The sequence below is a fragment of the Dryobates pubescens genome, chromosome 10 (assembly GCF_014839835.1).
Source record: "Dryobates pubescens isolate bDryPub1 chromosome 10, bDryPub1.pri, whole genome shotgun sequence".
NCBI classification, from domain to species: Eukaryota; Metazoa; Chordata; class Aves; order Piciformes; family Picidae; genus Dryobates; species Dryobates pubescens.
The window spans coordinates 13,234,033-13,253,950 of record NC_071621.1 but is presented as its reverse complement, the minus strand read 5'-3'; the positions used below and the strand labels follow the sequence as shown (position 1 = coordinate 13,253,950).

General features: G+C 50.0%; 1 protein-coding gene across 1 annotated transcript in view; it reads right to left on the bottom strand.

Moving 5' to 3' along the window:
• Positions 1-15,278, bottom strand: part of GDPD4 (glycerophosphodiester phosphodiesterase domain containing 4) — a 52,236-nt gene extending 36,958 nt beyond the window's left edge. Inside the window, exon 1 of the mRNA XM_009906955.2 lies at positions 15,188-15,278. The gene's annotated coding sequence lies outside the window, so the exon portion shown is untranslated. The remainder of the gene's footprint in view (positions 1-15,187) is intronic.
• Between the last annotated feature and the right edge of the window lie 4,640 nt (positions 15,279-19,918).

Genomic DNA, 19,918 nt, shown 5'->3' with positions numbered 1-19,918 from the left:
CATTGTTTCCTGCCCTTCCACCTGGGAATCTTCCATGGCATCATACCAACTGATGCAAAGGAGTAAAATCAACCTTCTAGCCAGCTTGTGGCTCAGTTGGTAGCACATAAGACCCTTAATGGGAAGGTTGTGAGTTCAAGCCTGCAGTGGGCAGTAGTGTCCTCCCTACTCTAGTCATGAGGTCTGTGGTGACAGGTTGGACTCGATGATCTTTGAGGTCTCTTCCAACCTTAGTGATACTGAATGCTTCTGGTTGATCACCACTATCACAAGCTGCACACAGACCTGGCCACCATCTGGAAAAACTCACCCAAAAGCATGCCTTGAGCCTGCATTTCTGCCTAGGATCTCTTTTATTCCACAATCATCAGAGGGCTGGAGCACCTCCACTGTGAGGACAGGCTGTGAGAGTTGGGGCTGTTCAGCCTGGAGAAAAGAAGGCTCTTGGGAGACCTTAAAGCAGCCTTCCAGTACCTCAAAGGGGCCTCTAAAAAAGCCAAGGTAGGACTTTTTCCAAGGGCTTGTTGTTGTAGGGCAAGGGGAAACAGATTGAAGCTTGAGGAGGGCAGATTTAGGCTGGAGATTAGGAAGAAATTCTTCCCAGTGAAGGTGCTGAGACACTGGAACAGGTTGCCCAGGGATGTCATGGATGGCCCCTCCCTGGAGGTGTTCAAGGCCAGGTTGGGTGGGGCCTTGAGCAACCTGGGCTAGAAGAAGATGTCCTTGTCTATGGTGGGTGGTTGGAACTAGATGATCTTTAATGTCCCTTCCAATACAAACCATTTTCTGGATCCATGAATCATCTGCTGCCTGTTTCTTTTCAGGGTATTAATGAGGTTTAACAGAAGACAGGAAAAAGGATCAAATAAAATGCACCTAGTCATAACCTGCCTGTGATCTGGACTTCCCTTCCTCTGGCAGGTGATAATTACAATTTATCACAAAGACTTTCAACAGTTTCTTCCTAAGCCAAAATTATACCTTGCTTCTGTGTGGGATCCCAAATATATGGAGGTTGAGACAAAGGCAAAGCACATTTCATTAGTTAATAGAGTCATAGAATATCTGGGGACTGAAGGCACCTTTAAATGTCATCCAGTCCAACACCCTTGCAGTCAGCAGGGACATCTTCATCTAGAACAGGTTGCTCAGAGCTTCATCCAACCCAGCCTAGAATGTTTCCAGGAGTGGGACATCTACCACTGCTCTGAGCAACCTGGGCCAGTGTTTTACCACCCTCATTGTAAAAAAACTTCTTCCTTCTATCTTGTCCTTAAATCTCCCTCTTTCACTTTAAAGCCATCAGCCCTTCTCCTGTCACAACAGGCCCTACTAAAAAGTTTGTCCCCATCTTCACATAGGCTCCCTTTAAGTACTGAAAGACCACAATTAAGGTCTCCTCAAAGCCTTCTCTTCTACAGGCTGAACAACCCCAACTCTCTCAGCCTGTCCTCACAGCAGAGGGGTTCCAGCCCTTGGATCATCTTTATGACCTCCTCTGGCCCAGCTCCAGCAGATCCATGTGTCTCTTGAGCTGAGGACTCCAGAGCTGGACCCAGCACTGCCAAGGACTCTCAGCAGAGCAGAGCAGAGCAGAGGGGCAGAATCCCCTCGCTTGTTGCTCACACTGCTTTGGGTATAGTCCAAGACATGGTTGGCTTTTGGGCTCCAAGGAGACCTAATAGCAGCCTTCCAGTACCTGAAGGAGGTCTACAAGAAGGATGGAGAGAGACTGTTTATAAAGGCCTGCAGTGGCAGGATGAGGAGCAATGGCTTCAGATGAGAGAAGAGCAGATTTAGATTGGATGTTAGGAACAAGTTCTTTACGATGAGGGTGGTGGAACACTGAACAGGTTGCCCAGGGAGGTGGTTTGGGCTTTATCCTTGGAGATACTCAAGGTGAGGCTCAGCAGGGCTCTGGGGAGCCTGATCTAATTGAGGATGTCCCTGTTGACTGCAGGGGGTGTTGGACTAGGTGACTTTTGGAGGTTCCTTCTAGCCCAGACCATGCTATGATACTATGATTCTACTCCTTCAAGGTACCTCTTTCAGTAGTCTCTCACATTTGGAGCACATTTGTCCCAAAGGTCCAGTCCCTGGAGATGACTCACTGTCCACAACCACTTGCAGAAAACTCACTTAATCATCATTAGAAATTACAGCTGCTTTTCTTCATCTTCAAACAGCTTTGTGGGCTATGGCAACAAATGTGTGCCCAGGGACACTATTGGCTGAGCCCCAGAAGGTTCACAAGGGATTTTATACAAACAGTGTAGAAACAGGCAAAGGGAAATCATCATCTTGGTGAAAGGGACTCACAGAGCTACAACAGATTTTCTCTCTCTCATGTCAGGAGTAAAATGAATGTTTTGAATAAAGCTGGTGAATAATAGCTTGGAGGAGGGGGAGATGGGGGGGAAGAGGAAGAAAAAGAAGGCGTGGAGAGAGACTTTCATTGAATGTCACATTGTTAGCTGGCCTCAGGCTTGTTCCCATCCATCATTATTTCTCAGAAACCTCCCTGAAAGGTCCAAGTGGTTTCAGTTCTGCAGAGGTTTGCATGCCACCAGCACTCCTCCATTGCCAAAGAGTGGGTCTGACACAGATGGGGACAATTTTGGCTAGGGAAGCTTCCATGTCAGGGAGAACAGGACCTTGTTCCCAACACAGCTGTTCAGTGGGGTTGGGGTTTAAATGTTTTTTGAGTGACAGCTCCTTTCTACAGAGGTCCAACACAACTATTTCCAGCTTGTGGTAATGGTGATCAACCATAAGTTTGCCAGAAGGTTGACTTTACTCCTTTGTATCTGTTGGCTCAAGGCTGTGAAAGATTCACAGGTGACAGAGCAGGAAACAATGCCCCAAGTTCTCCCATCCCACTCTGCTTCTCTTCTGGAAGGCCTATGCCTGCCTGAGCCCTCCTTGTGGAATGTTGCACCTCCTCTTCTTCTTTCTAGAAAGCCCCAAACTGTCCTAGAAACTTCCACTGCACCACTCAGGCAAAGGCAGTTAACCACAGCCACTAGCCCAGTATGTTTGGTGGCCATGAGGCCATGCCAGCCCTGAGCCTCCATGGACTAATACTGCAGCAGCTGCCCCATGGTGGGTCCAGGTGGTGAGTGGGCAAGAGGCTCATCAGTCCTTGCTGCTCTGGGGAAGGGATGCTCCAGTCTCTAGGGGAAGAAAGAGTGACTCCTCTCCAACCCAAGGTGCTCTCCTGACCCCAGCAATTGTTGGCTTCAGTGGTGGTAAAGGGGAAGAGGAGATTCTGGTTGAGGATAGCAAAGAAGCCTCCAAAACCATCATGGAATATTGAGTTAAATAGAGCAGAATTTTGTGCTTTTATGTCTGCTTCCCATATTTCCCTCTGTGCTAAAGTGTGGGCTGGGCTCTGTTTGGCCATGGAAGGACCACAAAACCTCTGGTACCTCACAAATCTCATTAAAACAAAATAATAGTACATGCTGACCTATATGAAATGGTTCAGAAGATGGGCTTTTCAGGAACTGCTTTCCCAGGGGGTATTCCCATGGCTCCTGGTGTGAGGAAGCTCTGATCCAGGAAGACAGTCTACAGACACTTTCCCAGAACCACAGAAATGAGCATAACACACAAGTGGCTTTGGCCCTGGAGATGCCAGATGCATCAGCAGTGCCTTCCCTGGTCTCCTTCACATAGCTGATCTGTAACACATAACTTTGCTACAGCCCTTAGTTCACAGAATCACAGAATGTTAAGGGTTGGAAGGGACCACAAGAGATCATCCAGTCCAAACCCCCTGCCAGAGCAGGATCACCTGTACCAGGTCACACTGGAACACATGCAAGGTGGGTTTTGAATACCTCCAGAGAGGGAGACTCCACAACGCCACTGGGCAGCCTCTTCCAGTCTTCTGTCATCCTCACAGTGAAATAATTCTTCCTCCTGTTTCCATGGAACTTCCTATGCCTCAGTTTCCACCCATTGCCCCTTTTCCTGTCACCAGACATCACCCAGCAGAGCCTGGCTCCATCCTCTTGGCACTCACCCTTTACATCTTTATAAGCATGAATGAGGTCACCCATCAGCCCCCCCCTGTCCAAGCTCCAGCTCCCTCAGTCTCCCCACTCCCTTTGCAGGGATGGAGGTGAGCCTTGAAGCTTAGTCTTGGAGGTCCCCTGCATAAGGATAGTCACCCCCTTGGGGAAGCTGGTGTCCCTTCTTTGGGCAGTACAGGTGGGAACAGGTATAAATTACCCCTCAAAAGTGGTTAGGAACAGTGATCTCCCAGCTGTGACTACACAGAGACCTTCCAGTACCCAAGTTAGATGTTGTTGCTATCTGGAAGCAGCAAGATGTTCATGTCTAGGTGTCATTGTTGAGCTCATACCTCCAGGTCAAGCCTGAAAGTGGAGACTCAGCATAGAATCATTTTGGTTGGAAAAAACCTCTTTAAGATCATAGAGTCCAACTGCTAACTCAGCACTGGCAAGTCCACCTCTAAACTGCTGCTAAGCAGCACATCCTGGTTTGTTCTGTTCTATTCTATTCTATTCTATTCTATTCTATTCTATTCTATTCTATTCTATTCTATTCTATTCTATTCTATTCTATTCTGCTGCCTAGGGGAGACCTTATTGCTCTCTACAACTACCTGAAGGGAGGTTGTAGACAGGCAGAGGTTGGTCTCTTCTCCCAGGCAACCAGCACCAGAACAAGAGGACACAGTCTCAGGCTGCACCAGGGGAGGTTCAGACTGGATGTTAGGAAGAAATCCTACACAGAGAGAGTGATTGTCCATTGGAATGGGCTGCCCAGGGAGGTGGTGGAGTCACCGTCACTGGAGATGTTCAGGAGGAGACTTGATGGAGTGCTTGGTGCCATGGGTCAGTTGTTTAGGTGGGTTGGATTGGTTGATGGGTTGGATGCGATGATCTTGAAGGTCTCTTCCAACCTGGTTTATTCTATTCTACTCTATCTGTGTGTCTTTTCAGTCCTCCCAGGCATGGTGACTTCTCACTGCCCTGGGCAGCCTGTTCCAGGGCTTGAGAGCCCTCTCAGGGAAGAGTTTTTTCAAAATGTCCAAACTAAAGCTCTCCTGGTGAAACTTGAGGCCATTTCCTCTTGAACTATCACTGGTTACTGAGGAGAAGAGCCCAACACCCACCTGGATCCAACATCCTTTCAGGGAGCTGTAGAGAGTGAGAATGTCTCTCCTGTTCCTCCTTTTCTCCAGGCTAAACAATTCCACTTCCCTCAGGCATTCTTCATAAGCCTTCACCAGGTTTGTGGCCCTTCTCTGAACACTCTCCAGCACCTCAAAGTCTTTCTTGTAGTGAGAGCCCCACAACTGAACACAGTATTCAAGGTGCAGCCTCACCAGCGCAGATCACAGGAGGTCACTTCCCCAGTCCTGCTGCCCACACTCTTCCTGATCCAAGCCAGGCTGCTGTTGGCACAACCAAACCGAGAGGAAATGATGCTCCCCACACTTCAGCATGGTCAACAGGAGAAGGGAAGAGCTTTGCCCTCACCATGCTTGTGGCACTACAACATCACCAGCAGTTGTGCCCAGCTCAGCCCCACGCAGCTCATCCTGCACAGCCCAGGACTCGGCCCTTGGGTGGCCCACAACTTTCTAAGAAGTCACTCTGCCACCAGTGAAAAGCTATCATGGGGAGGCAAAGAGTGCTTCCATAGCTGAAAGCCTGCCTGGGTGGGGAGGAGGAGGGGGAATAAATCCCTTGAGGAAAGGAGGAAAAAAAAAAAGAGAGAGAGAGAGAACAAAAGAAGAAAAAGGAGCTCAGAAATGAAGGAAATATTTCTTTGAAGATAAATCCTACTTTGTGCAGGTCAGCATGCCCTGGCTTGGGTCCTGCTCTGCTCCTGTGAGTGTCTAAGCAGCTCGGAACGCAGCGTGGGGACCTCCTCTGGCCCCGCAGCCCCTCCAAGGCCAGCACGCTGCCACGAGCATCGTCTCCAAGGGAAGATTTTGTCAGCCAAGGCGGGGAAGAAAAGAGGCTGGCAGATCACATACCTCTGCCCAGCAGCTCTGCAGAGCTGCTATTCAACCCTCACAAAGGAGAGGGGCCCGAGACGGCCACCGCGACGAAGCCCCCGGCGCTGGCCCTCCTCCAAGTTGCGGGTGTTAAAGTTCAGACCTCGGAGCAAAACACCCCTGTAAGGAGGGGAGGGAAAGGGGGGAAAGGATGTTTTCCATGCCACCAGCCAGAGGTTTCTCTGTTTAACTAAGTACAGCATCCAAATGCCTCATGGCTGTCCCATTTTTTGGACTCAGTGCTCTAAAGGTCTTTTCCTGTCTAGGGAATTCTGTGATTGATTTTTTTTTTTGCACCCTAAGAATGTGGTTCTGCTGTTCCCAGAGGAAAATCCTTTCTAGCTAATTAAACACCAGCACATCTCTGCATAAGCCATCTCAGAAAACCTTTGAACCCACTTCAGAGGGAGAGGGTAGTGTGACACACAAGATCCTTGCACAAATCTCCTGACCTAGCACCAAAACGATGAAAGCGGCGGAGTCGTCCCCCAGAACCTCAGTTTCCTAACTTCAGGTTGCACCACCAAGAGCAGCAGATGAGGACTGCACAGCTCCTTTGGTATTCACCCATCTGCTGGCGTGAGCCAGGCAGTCTGTTTCATAAGACAGGAAGATCAATGCACACAGCTCATGAGCAGAACTTTGATGGACCTCCTCAGGGCCCAGGACACCCAGTACAGACAGCTCTGCTGGATCAGTGCCCAGCAGCACTCACATCCCAGCGGCCTGGAGTGAATTATTTAGTTGCAGAGCTTGGGGTGGTTGTTTTCATTCCTCCCTTGGTCTTCCTGGAAGAGCAGTTGGACTCATCTCCTTTGTATTTGGGTAGTAACCCTGAGTTTCCAGTACACCCAGCAAAGTAGCACAAGTCGCTGGAACACGTCTAGAGAAGGGCCACAAGGATGAACAGAGGGCTGGAGCTCCTCTCCTATGGAGACAGACTGAGAGAGTTGGGGCTGTTCAGTCTGGAGAGGAGAAAGCTCTGAGGAGACCTTATTGTGGCCTTCCAGTATCTGAAGGGGACCTACAAGAAAGCTGGGGAGGGGGTTTTTAGGGTGTCAGGGAGTGATAGGACTAGGGGGGATGAGAAAAAAAAACTAGAAATGGGTAGATCCAGATTGGATGTTAGGAAGGAATTCTTCCCCATGAGGGTGGTGAGACACTGGAACAGGGAGGTGGTGGAAGCTTCATCCCTGGAGGATTTTAAGGCCAGGCTGGATGTGGCTCTGAGCAGCCTGCTCTAGTGTGAGGTGTCCCTGCCCATGGCAGGGGAGTTGGAACTAGATGATCCTTGAGGTCCCTTCCAACCCTGACTATTCTATGATTCTGTGACTCATCCAAGGGTAGATGAACTCTCCTGCATGTGTCCAGAGTGCCAGGGCACAAACCCAGCCCAGAACAAAGGGGCACACATCACTGAAACTCAGCAAGCCCAGCTGAGCCCTGAGACCTTTCCAGCTCACCTTCAAAGAACAGTTGCACCCTGGGCTTCCCAAGCTGCCTTGTTATGGGCACCAAAGCCCATGACTACCTGGGAGACACACCCGTAGAAAAGCTCAGACCAGGCTGACGTCAGCTAAAGGGATGAGGAAAGTATTTCCCAGGATCAGGGAGGGCCAGGCACCACCAAGCACATGATGAACCTTGCCCTGCTCAGTTTTGTCCTGCTCAGTTTAGCTCCTCCTGTGCTGGAAGCCAGCCCTGAATCGTAGATAGGCTCAAAGCAGGAGGACTCTGCAGTTACAGCTGGCAGTGACGAACACGCAAGGGCTCAGTGCCAGGAGCCAGCCTCTGATGTCTCGTTCAGGCTCTGCTGACACGTGTCCTGGTGGCACTTCTGATGCCGTTGCTCAAGCCCTTCTCACCTACAGACCATGTTTTGCTTCCTTCCAGCCCAACAAGCACCTTTTCCCAAAAGGCAGTTTCTGACAGGTGCACCTCAAGCCCTGCTCCACAGGCACAGAGGTGGACAGGGCTGTTTGTAGTCACCCAGCCAGCAGCATGAAGAGGCCAAGGCCACCTTGGCTGTGGGTCTATGCCTGTTGCCATACAGAGAGCATCCACAGAGACTTCTCCATTAAGAGTTACATGAAGCAGTTGTGGGGACCCCAGATGGTCCTGTGGGTAGGAGTGGATGGAAGACACCAACAGATTTATTGAGTTCCCAACCCTACAGTGCTTCATTCTGACAGAAGGGTCCAAAAAATCACCATTGCAGAGGATAGATGGGACAGGCTCAGCTTGGTAGCAGCTTGCTAACCAGCAGCAGGGAAGAAGGAAAAGTTCACAACAGTAAAGCACTAAGATGGAGTTGGACATCCTGAGTAAGAGTAAGACTTGGAGAACAGGTCTTATGAGAAGCAGCTGAGGGAACTGGGGTTGTTTAGTCAGAAGAAAAGGAGGCTAAGGGGAGACCTTGCTCTCTACAACTCCCTGAAGGGAGGCTGAAGTAAAGTGGGTGCTGGTCTCTTCTCCCTAGTAACAAGTGGTAGGAAAAGAGGAGATGGCCCTCAAGTTACACCAGGGAAGGCTTAAGTTGGATATTAGAAGAAAATCCAACTCTTTGGAGTTGCAGAGAGCCTCAAACTCTGCAACAGGCTCCCCAGGGAACACCTCCCCATCCCTGGAGGTGTTCAAAAGCTGCAGAGACGTTGTGCTGAGCCCCATGGTTTAGGACCAGACTTGGCAGAGTTAGACAAGGGTGGGACTTGATGATCTTAAAGGTCTTTTCCAACAGAAATGCTTTTATGATTCTCTGATTGGTGTCATTCACCTGCATTTCTTGCACAAGTTGGGTTTTACTTGACAAAAAACAGAAGTCCTGAAAACTTTGCAGGGAAAAGAGAGCATTTAGGAGAAAGCCACCACGACCCCACGGAACCTTTCTGACCGCTCTGAGGCATGAATCAATTAAAGAAAACATGGAGCAAAGGTTAATCAGTAGCAAGCACATCTTAAGAAATAAGCAGCCTTTCAAAAAGCAAATGCTCTTGCCAGTTTCCTCCCTCCTCCTTTTTCTCAAGTGTCTTTTATTTCTCCAACCTGGAGACCTTCCAAAATACGTTCAGTGATTAAGAGCAGATGCTGAAAGGACCGGGCTGAATCAGTGGTGGCAGCCAGGGCTGACAGAGCAGAGAGAACCAGACACATAATGGTCACAGAAGTTTGGTGCTGTACAAACACCTCATTGATTGAGAGCCTTCCAGGGGCTTCCAGGTGAATTAAAACAGATGGAGGATGGAGAAACAAGGAATTCCTCGAGGTCGCACTGGAGAACAGAGGAAATGAAGCAGGAGAATGAGGAAGGGACTGACTGCAAAGCAATTAGACTCCAGTTTGAGTGTGCAGTGATAGAATCATCCAACGGTTTGGGTTGGAAGAGACCTTTAAATGTCATCTAGTCCAACACCTTGCACTCAGCAGGGACATCTTAAACCAGATCAGGTTGCTCAGAGCCCCAGACAACCTGACTTGGAATGGTGCCAGGGATGGTGCACCAGCTGTCTGAACAACCTAGGACAGTGTCTCGCCACCCTCAGTGTAAACCATTTCTTCCTTCTCTCTTGTTTAAATCTCCCTTTTTCAGCTTAAAGCCATCACCCCATGTCCAGTCACAACAGGTCCTGATAAAAAGTCTGTCCCCATCTTTCTTACAGATCCCCTTGAAGTACTGAAAAGTTGCAATAAGGTCCCCCTGGAGCAACTTCTTCTCCAGGCTGAACACCACCACCTCTTTCAGCCTGACCTCACAGCAGAGGGGTTCCAGCCCTCACATCATTGCTGTAGCCTTCTCTGGCCCCAGTCCAACAGCCCCATGTCTCTCCTGTGCTGAGGACTCCAGAGCTGGACCCAGCACTGCAGGTGGGGGTCTCACCACAGCAGGAAACAAAATCCCCTCCCTCTACCTAATGGCCACACTACTTTTGATGCTTTGAGCTGCTCCCATGCTGTGCTCAACTTGCAGATATGTCCTTCCCTCTTCTTACAATCAAGACTGGAGTTGACATCTAAAGTGCTGCATGGGCAGCAGTCAAAATCTCATTCACACAGATGAACATTCCCTTCACCCAATCCCACCCTCTCTCCCGGACAGCTGCTATCCATCACGCACCACCATCATGGTTAACTTCTTGTCCTTGGTCATCTTTCCATGGAAGTGTGTACTAAAATAAAGAGTGAACGTGCTGTGGTGGCCCCAGGAGCCTTCCCTTGGCACCACACCTGCAGAAGGTGGTTCCTCTTCCCAGTCTTGCTACAGCACCGTGAGCGCTCACCTAGGCTGCAACTGCTCAGCCGCCAGAGAGGACTTAGGCCAGGAGCATGGAGAGGCCACGCAGAAAGCAGGTGCTCATCATGCTTAACACATCATCCCCAAAGGATGCCATGAGCTGGGGCTCTTCAGCTTGGAGAAAAGGAGCCTAAGGGGTGACCTCATTCATGCTTATAAAGATGTAAAGGATGAGTGCCAAGAGGATGGAGCCAGCCCCTGCTCAGTAATGCCTGGTGACAGGAAAAGGGGCAATGGGTGGAAACTGAGGCATAGGAAGTTCCATGGAAACAGGAGGAAGAATTATTTCACTGTGAGGATGACAGAAGACTGGAAGAGGCTGCCCAGGGGGGTTGTGGAGTCTCCCTCTCTGGAGATGTTTAAGACCTGCCTGGACGTGTTCCTGTGTGACCTGGTACAGGTGATCCTGCTATTGCAGGGGGTTTGGACTGGATGATCTCTTGTGGCCCCTTCCAGCCCCTAACATTCTGTGATTCTGTGAAGACTTGGAAGGCAAACCATGGCAGGAGAACAGAATCAGTATGAGACCAGGACATGGGCCTGCTCCATCTGTTCAACCCTCTAGAGCATCACATTTCCTTCTTCTCTCGTTCAACCTGGACTGGACAAGAAACATTGGCAGCAGATGCCACCTTCCTGCTGGTGGGGAGAGTCACAGGGACCAGGAGCCAAGCTCACCCACTGTTTACTGGGTTCTTACAAACTGCCATTGTTTCAGCCACCAAAAAGCTGCCAGCCACGGGTCCTCCCTGAACATTGTTTTGAGAGCAGCATCCAGCACATGAGGACCAGGGTGAGGACAAGATGCTGAGGAGATGAGCACAGTCTCAAGCTGTGCCAGGGGAGGTTTAGACTCGAGGTGAGGAAAAAGTTCTTCACTGAGCGAGTCATTCGGCATTGGAATGTGCTGCCCAGGGAGGTGGTGGAGTCGCCGTCCCTGGAGGTGTTCAAGGGGAGATTGGACGTGGCACTTGGTGCCATGGTCTAGTTGTGGGGTCTGTTGGGACAGGTTGGACTTGATGATCCTTGGGGTCTCTTCCAACCTTGGTTATACTGTGATACTGTGATACCTGCAGGCAGCCTGCTCAGCTGTCCTGAGTGAGCTTTCCATAGCTGGAGCAGATGTTGCAACACGAAGCCAAGCCCTTGCTGCCCTCAGGGCTCATCCTGCCATAAATGCAGAGTCCAGGGTGCATCAAAGGTCATGTCCTCAAGCTGTTCTACCCACACTGGCTCTTTTTCTTTCCTTCCAGTGAGATTTGAAACCCAAACAACCTTCCCAACTTCTTATCTGCTTAAAAAAAAACAAAAAACCCCAACAAATCACAACATTCCAGGACCCTCATTTATTGTGTCCAGGTCTGGGCTCCTCGGTTCAAGAGAGACAAAGAACTACTCAAGAATGTCCAGCAGAGGATACAAAGCCAGGCTATCACTGCACACACAATATTGCAGTCTGCAGGGAGGTGGCTGGTGCCCCATCTCTGGAGATATTCAAGGTCAGGCTTGACAGGGCTTTGGGCAGGCTGATCTAGTTGAGGATGTCCCTGATGACTGCAGTGGGGGTTGGACTGGATGACTTGCCACACCTTGAGTACTGTGTCCAGTTCTGGGCCTCTCAGTTTAGGAAGGACATTGAGACACTTGAACATGTCCAGAGAAGGGCAACGAGGCTGGGGAGAGGCTTTGAGCACAGCCCTATGAGGAGAAGCTGAGGGAGCTGGGATTGTTTAGCCTTGACCAGACCAGACCAGGTTGGAAGAGACCTTCAAGATCATCGCGTCCAACCTATCAACTAATCCAACCCACCTAATCAACTAGAGGAGAAGGATCAGGGGTGACCTCATTGCCCTCTACAACTACCTGAAGAGAGATTGTAGCCAGGAAGGGGTTGGTCTCTTCTCCCAGGCAACCAGCACTAGAACAAGGGGACACAGTCTCAAGCTGTGCCAGGGGAGGTTTAGACTTGAAGTGATGAGAAAGTTCTTCACTGAGCGAGTCATTCGTCATTGGAATGTGCTGCCCAGGGAGGTGGTGGAGTCACCATCCCTGGAGGGGTTCAAGAGGGGATTGGATGTGGCCATGGTCTAGTTATGAGGTCTGTGGAGACAGGTTGGACTCCTTGGGGTCTCTTCCAACCTTAGTTATACTGTGATACTTTTGGAGGTCCCTATGATTGCAGAGCTCTTTCCATCCTGTCCATCACATAGAGCCACTAAGCTGGGAATTCAGCACTGGAGAGGATTTGTTCCACACTATGAGGAGGCAGGAGCACACACCTCAGCTGATGAGTGATGACTTCTGAGGGACACAATGAGAAACAGTTGCCTGAAGGAGGGCTTCTGAGCTCTCGCAGAGCACAAGAATGGTGTGGCAGGGGGGTTGGAACTAGCTGACCCTTGGGGTCCCTTCCAGCCCTGACAGTCCTGTGATTCTGTGAACTAAGTGCACATTGTCAAAGGGCCACAGACTCAGGCAAACAAAAAAAATCATCTCTTAAATTTTGGCCTATGTTTGCACAGAATCACAGAACTGGTTTGGTTGAAGAAGTCCTCCAAGATCACCCAGTCCAACCTTCAACTTAAGACTACCATGGCCATTAAACCATGACCCATGTACCACATCCACACTCTTCTTGAACACACAGTGACTCCACCAGCTCCCTGGGCAGCCAGTTCCAATGCCTGACTGCTTGCTGGATGGTGACAGCTTGCTCTGAGGCACTCTGGAAGCTGCAGGTAGTCTCACAATGATCCCCCACCACCAAAGTTTTCATCACCAGAAATGACACATGAGGCTTAAAAGGCACCATCGAGTCACCTCCCTCAGTTCAATATCATCAGGGCTGGTCATGAAACCCAGCTTTGCATTCCTCTGCAAAGGTTTCCAATTGCCCTGGAAGTCTTCATGGAATCACAGAATGAACCAGGTTGTAAAAGACCTCAGAGATCAACAAGTCCAACTTATCACCCAACACTATCTAATCAACTAAACCATGGCACTAAGTGCCTCATCCAGGCTCTTCTTAAATGCCTCCAGGGATGGTGACTCCACCACCTCACCAGGCAGCACATTCCCATGGCCAATCTCTCTTTCTGGGAAGAATTTCTTCTTAACATCCAGCCTAAACCTCCCCTGGCACAGCTTGAGACTGTGTCCTCTTGTTCTGGTGCTGGTTACACAGGAGAAGAGACCAACCCCCACCTGGCTACAACCTCCCTTCAGGTAGTTGTAGAGAGCAAGAAAGTCTCCCCTCAGCCTCTTCTTGCACACCTTTGAAACATTTCAATAGCAAAGTTGGAAAGGAAGCAGCAGCTTTGGCTCCCTTCACATCCAGAATACTTTTCTAATTAAAGACCAGCCAGCCCTACCGTCCATGATGCTTTCTGTTGTTGTTAAATGCAGCTTAAAAGCTTTGAGCAGCTGTAGGGAATTGTTTCCTTTCTCTCTTGCCCTTCCACCTGGAGGATAAGTCCTGAGAGATGCTATACTATGAGACCCAAAGAAAGAAGAGAAGTGAAGAGGATGTGTGAAGTGTCCCTGCCCATGGCAGGGGCTTTGGAACTGGACGATCCTTGAGGTCCCTTCCAACACTAACAGTTCTATGATTCTATGATGTAGACCATGGGCTGGACCTCGGTTTGTACTATCCAACCCAAAGCTGACCTTGTGCTTGTTCCCAGTTTCATGTCAGCTGAGTGCCCAACCCTGAACAAAAATTCACCCTTTCCTGGAAGTGCTCATTCCCCCATTTTATTGATAATTAGCCCACAAATAGTCACAGAGGAGAATCACAGAATCAGAGAATCACAGAATGGTTTGGGTTGGAAGGGACCTTTAAAAGCTGTCTAGTCCAACCCCCCTGCAGCGAGCAGGGACATCTTCAACTAGATCAGGTTGCTCAGATCCCTGGGCAACCTGGAATGTTTCCATCTACCACCTCTCTGGGCAACCTGGGCCAGTGTTTCACCACCCTGGTTGGGAAAAAGAATAAAATCCTTAATAGAAGTGCAGTTCCTTAAACAATTTGGAAGTATTCAGACAACAACATCGGACTGAAGGGCCAAATCCTGCTTTGAGCTGCAAACCAAGCTGCTCCCCAAATAGTTGCCCATCACAACTCCCAGGGTGACATTCAGCAGTGGGGCCAAGTGTTGGACCAGAGAGTTGCTTCCAGCCCTTGCAACCAACCAGGTCCTGATTATTTACAGCTGTTCCCAGATGTTACCCTTTCACGGGTTATTTGTTCCCGACTCGAGCTCCCCGTTCACACGCTCGGGGAGCCCAGGGGAAGAAAGAGAGAGGCTCCTTTCTCCCTTTTACTATGGAAACAGCCCTTTATCCCCAGCACTGCAAAAGCTCGGCCGCCGCTTCCCTCCCACCGCCCTCCCGGCTCCAGCGACCCCAGCAACCACCCCTCCGCTCCCGTCCCGCATCTCACCCCAGCTCCCAGTTCGCCTCGCAAACAGCTCACAGCCAACTCATCCAGCACAGACCGTGGTTTTTTTTCACTCCCCAAGCAGCCATCAAAAGCCCCTCTCTGCTCATAAATCACCCCCTTTTGTTCCCAGTTCTCCCCATTCCCTGCCTCGTCGGGCTTTGTTTCTCGCTGCGGTCGAGGCAGGAGCTGGGGCAGTCACCAGCTGGCGCATCCCAACCAGCACATTGAAAAGTCCAAAGGGAAAAAAAAAAAGGGGGGGGGACACACGACAAAAAAACAGCACCAAAAAGCAGGAGAAATAAAAGAAGTCCTGCCCAGCCTCCCCGGTGCTAACTTTTAGGGCAGGCAGGAAAGAGCAGGCAGAGGTGGATTCCACCAGGAGAGAGCATCTTTAAGAGTTAGGAGAGAAGATGCAACTTACCTGCCCGGGACACACATGGGGAGGTTCTTTACGCTTTCTGCCGCACTTGGCTGGCTGTGTCCTTCGCTTGTGACACTCGGGGACCTGAATGGTGGCACCGCTGTGTGACACCCTGTGGTAGAGAGGCTGCCGGAGCCGTCCCTCCCACCGTGGGAGGGGCCACGCAGAGCTTAAATAAATTCCCTTCCCAAAGCTGGAAAAATTACAATCTCCTCATGGGATGCAGACAGCTGCTCACCGCCGGGCTCTGAGAGGCACCAGGGACTGAAGGGTGAGCTCGGGTTGGATTCATCCCACCCTCACCCACCCACAGCGGGAGAGACTGGTATTCAAACCCTGCCCTGGCGGAATTCAGTGGTCCAAAAGGATGGGGTCTGAGGAAATATCCCACAGATCTGGGCAAGATGCGCTGCTGCTGCCCCTCAGAATTAAAAACTCCTGAAGATCCTCTGTGAAAATGTTTCCCACAGCTGTAAGCTCTGGGCAGGAATCCATCGCACCAGAGCAGCCCTGGATGCAGAACCTGCTTATTTTGACTTATTTTCCCTCTTTTGCAGCGATTTTGGGGCTTTAGTGTCTAAATCCTATTAGAGACATAACTTCCTTTGGAGGGGGAGAAGGGGGCAGGTCAGCACAATGGATGCATTTTGTAACTTCCAACACGCTCTGGCCTTGCGGAGAGGCAAAATCCCACCGTGAAGGTCCTCAGGCTAGAAATCTGCACAACCTCACACGGCTCTTCCTGCTCCTAACAAGCTCTTGGCTGCAGAAGAGGCTAAAGAAACATTCCCTCCAGCCCCCGAGGGCTCTTTGAAACACCACTGCTGCAGGGCTTTTTTTTTCCTCATCCTTGTGGTCTCTCATGTTGGATAAAAAGATGGATCAGAGGGTCCCTCAAAAAAAACCAACCCCCAAATCAGCAAACTGCCCTTGCAAACAGAGAGGAGGAGGAGAAGAGGGCAGAAATAGTGAGACAGTAGCTTTGGGGCAGCTGGCATGCCAAGAAAACTTTTGATCAGAAGATGAGCTGCAGAGATGACAGCCTGCTTCACTCTGAAACAGAATGATAAGCAGAAGGCACCTAAGAGTTCAACTTTAAAAGCAGAATAACTTAGTCCTTACTCAGCACTAGGTCCTAATATAGCAATCATCTCCCTTTGGAATATTAAATGAAGGAGGAACTGCAAGGTATGAAAATAGAAGCAGCTGCTTTTTGTTGCTGATCACCTTCCAGCTGATGCTCAGTTGGGCTGGAGCAAAGAGGCCTGGGACTGTGTGTGAGCCTCTAGAAACATGACTTGGTTTCTGGTCTGATTCATGGAAATCCTATAAACAGGGCAGGGAAAGGTGAGATTGAGGAGGCTGGTGGCACTTGTGAGATGCAGGCAGCAGGAGCAGCAGCTTTTCCAGGTGCTTTGCAGGTTCAATCTCCTGAGCAGACCCACTGGGGTTTTCTCCTTGTGTCTGTAGCCTCGTTGAGCCCAGCTGTGCCCACAGGGGCAATGCTAAGGGCCTGAAGAACCAGGGGAAGCATGGCATGGGAGTGGCCCAGCTTGATCTGCCTTTGAAGCAGGCAGCAAAGTCAGCACTCTCCAAAACACCTTCTGAAGGGGCTTCACCACCATCCTTGTCTGGGCTGCCTTTCTTCCAGCTGCTGCATCCTTATGGCATGGATGGACTCCAAGGGGTACCTGGGAGATAAGGGGACAGGGCTGAACCTTGTCTTCAGCACACAAAATAGGTCTCACCAGCTGGGCAGAAGCTGCTTTGACTTCAATATCTTCAGCTCAGAGTTCACCAGCTGATCTCATCAGGTGTCCCATCCAGTGTCCTAGCCCTCCTGACAGCTGGCAATGAAGGCAAGCCAGGATCTGCTGGAGCACTGCCACCAGCGAGCCCAACCTTGGAGGTTAAGAGCCCATAAATAAGATTCCTGCAATAGGCTGGTGCTGTAGAAACTTACCCTGAGGGCATCTACCTTGAACTCCAGGGAGTTTTGTCTCTGTGTCAGAAGATAAAACCAGTGGAAAAGGCACAAACATCCTTGCCCAGCTGCCAGCCATGACATGGAGTATTGTGCTGCCAATAGAATCACAGAATGTTTTAGGTCAGAAGGGACCTCCAAGGGTCATCTAGTCCAACCCCTCCTGCAGTCAGCAGGGACATCCTCAACTAGATCAGGTTGCCCAGAGCCCTCTCAAGCCTCATTGTGGGTATCTCCAGGGATGGGGCCTCAACCACCTGCCTGGGTAACCTGTTCCAGTGTCCCACCACTCTCATGGTGCAGAACTTGTTCCTAACACCCAATCTCAATCTGCTCTTCTCTAGTTTGAAGCCATTGCCACTTGTCCTATAACTACAAACCTTTGTAAACAGTCTCTCTCCATCCTTTTTGTAGACCCATTCAGGTACTGGAAGGCTGCTATTAGGTGTCCCCAGAGCCTCCTCTTCTCCAGGCTGATCACCCCCAAGCTCCCTCAGCCTGTCCCCATAGCAGAGGTGTTCCAAACCCCTGATCATTTTTGTGTTCATCCTCTGAACCTGCTCCATCAGGTCTATGTCCTTCCTATATTGAGGGCTCTAGATTTTCACATCCTCCTACCTAAGCCTCACCCAGCATGGGACATTTGCCCCCTTGCAGTGCCCTGCCATGTACAGAATAGAATGGAACGGAGTGGAGTGGAGTGGAGTGGAGTGGAGTGGAGTGGAGTGGAATGGAATGGAATGGAATGGAATGGAATGGAATGGAATGGAATGGAATGGAATGGAATGGAATAGAATAGAATAGAATAGAATAGAATAGCATTGCAGAGCATAGCATAGCATAGCATAGCAAAGCAAAAAATAGAATAGATCAGACCAGGTAGGAAGAGACCTTCAAGATCATTGTGTCCAACCCATCATCCAACACCACCTAATCAACTAAACCATGGCACCAAGCACCCTATTAAGTCTCCTCCCTGAACACCTCCAGTGATGGTGACTCCACCACCTCCCCAGGCAGCCCATTCCAATGGGCAATCACTCTCTCTGTGTAGATTTTCTTCCTAACCTCCAGCCTAAAACTCCCCTGGCACAACTTGAGACTGTGTCCTCTTGTTCTGGTGCTGGTTGCCTAGGAGAAGAGACCAACTTCCGCCTGTCTACAGCCTCCCTTCAGGTAGTTGTAGAGAGCAATAAGGTCACCCCTGAGTCTCCTCTTCTCCAGGCTAAGCAACCCCAGCTCCCTCAGCCTCTCCTCATAGGGCTTGAGTTCCAAGCCCCTCACCAACTTCATTGCCCTTCTCTGGACACGTTCAAGTGTTTCAACATCCTTCCTAAGCTGAAGGGGCTGGTGTGTTTCTGCTCTTCCCTGGGATGTGCTTGTTGTCCCCCTCTCACCATCTGCTGTGGCAGTTTTGGGCTGTGCCTGGAAAAATTTTCCACAGATCTTGAACAGAAAGCAGTAGAATGTAAATAACTCCCCCTTGGATGTGACAAGGAAAATCGTGGTAAGTTCTAAGCAATCCCCTTGGAGAGAGTACAGACATGAAAGTTAGATTTGGAAACTAACTTTCTCTCTTTTTGCTTCCTCTGCTCTGGCTGGTGCTCTCCTGGCTCTGCTGACCTTGGCTGCCCTGCTTTGCTGTGGCTAAGTATCTAACAAACAGCTTTCTGCTCTATCTCTTGTCCCTTGTGTACAGGGGGGTAGAGGGAAGGGGGCAGACTATTATTAGCCCCCTGGTTTTGTCCAGGGGGGTTCTTGTGCTGTTTATCAATTGTAAATACCTGTAAATCTATGCCAGTATTGTGTATTTTGTACACATTCATTGCATTTCATCTTAGTTTGTAGTTTTGCTTGTACATACAGCTTCATTTGCTTCCAGCTGGGCTGGGCTGGCAATTTGATGTTGGAGGGGGAATTTTTCAACCCACCAGATATGTTTGCACAAGGAGCTGCTGCAGATCCCTGAGCTCAAGTGACTCATGCAGGTTAACGACATCCCTGTGAGATTAATTGCAGAAATTGCACCATTTATGGTGTTGGCATTTCCAAGAATGATAAGACAGGCAGAGGGAAGGAGGAGGTGACCTGAAATGATCCAGCCTTCTGCCCTTGCTTTCCTGGGGGACAGCAGCAGGCTGGCAGAGATGCCACAGCCATGGGTGAGATGTGTCTACCTTTTGCAGCAAGTGGTGTCCCACCAGAAAGCAGAAGTGTCAGCTAGTGGAAGCACAGAGACTGGGCTGGGGAAAGAAGCATAGAATGGCTTGAGTTGGAAGGGACCTTAAAGATCATCTAGTTCTAACCCCCTCCCTGCCATGGGCAGGGACACCTCTCGCTTCGACCAGGTTGCTCAAAGCCTCATCCAGCCTGGTCTTAAACACTTCCAGGGACAAGGAGTCCACAACTCCTCTGAGGAACCCATTCCAATGTCCCTAATAGTAAAGAACTTCTTAATGTCTAATCTAAATCCATTGCCCCTTGTCCTATCACCACAGGCCCTTATAAATAGTCCCTCCTCAGTTTTCTTGTAGACCCTTTCAGGTGCTAGAAGGCCTCTCCAGAGCCTTCTGCTCTCCAGGCTGAACAGAACCAACTCAGGGGATTGAGTCAGTCATCAGTAAATTTGCAGATGACACCAAGTTGGGAACAGATGTTGATCTGTTAGAGGGTAGAAAGGCTCTCCAGATGGATCTTGACAGGCCGGACAGATGGGCAGAGTCCAACAGGATGGCATTCAACAAGGC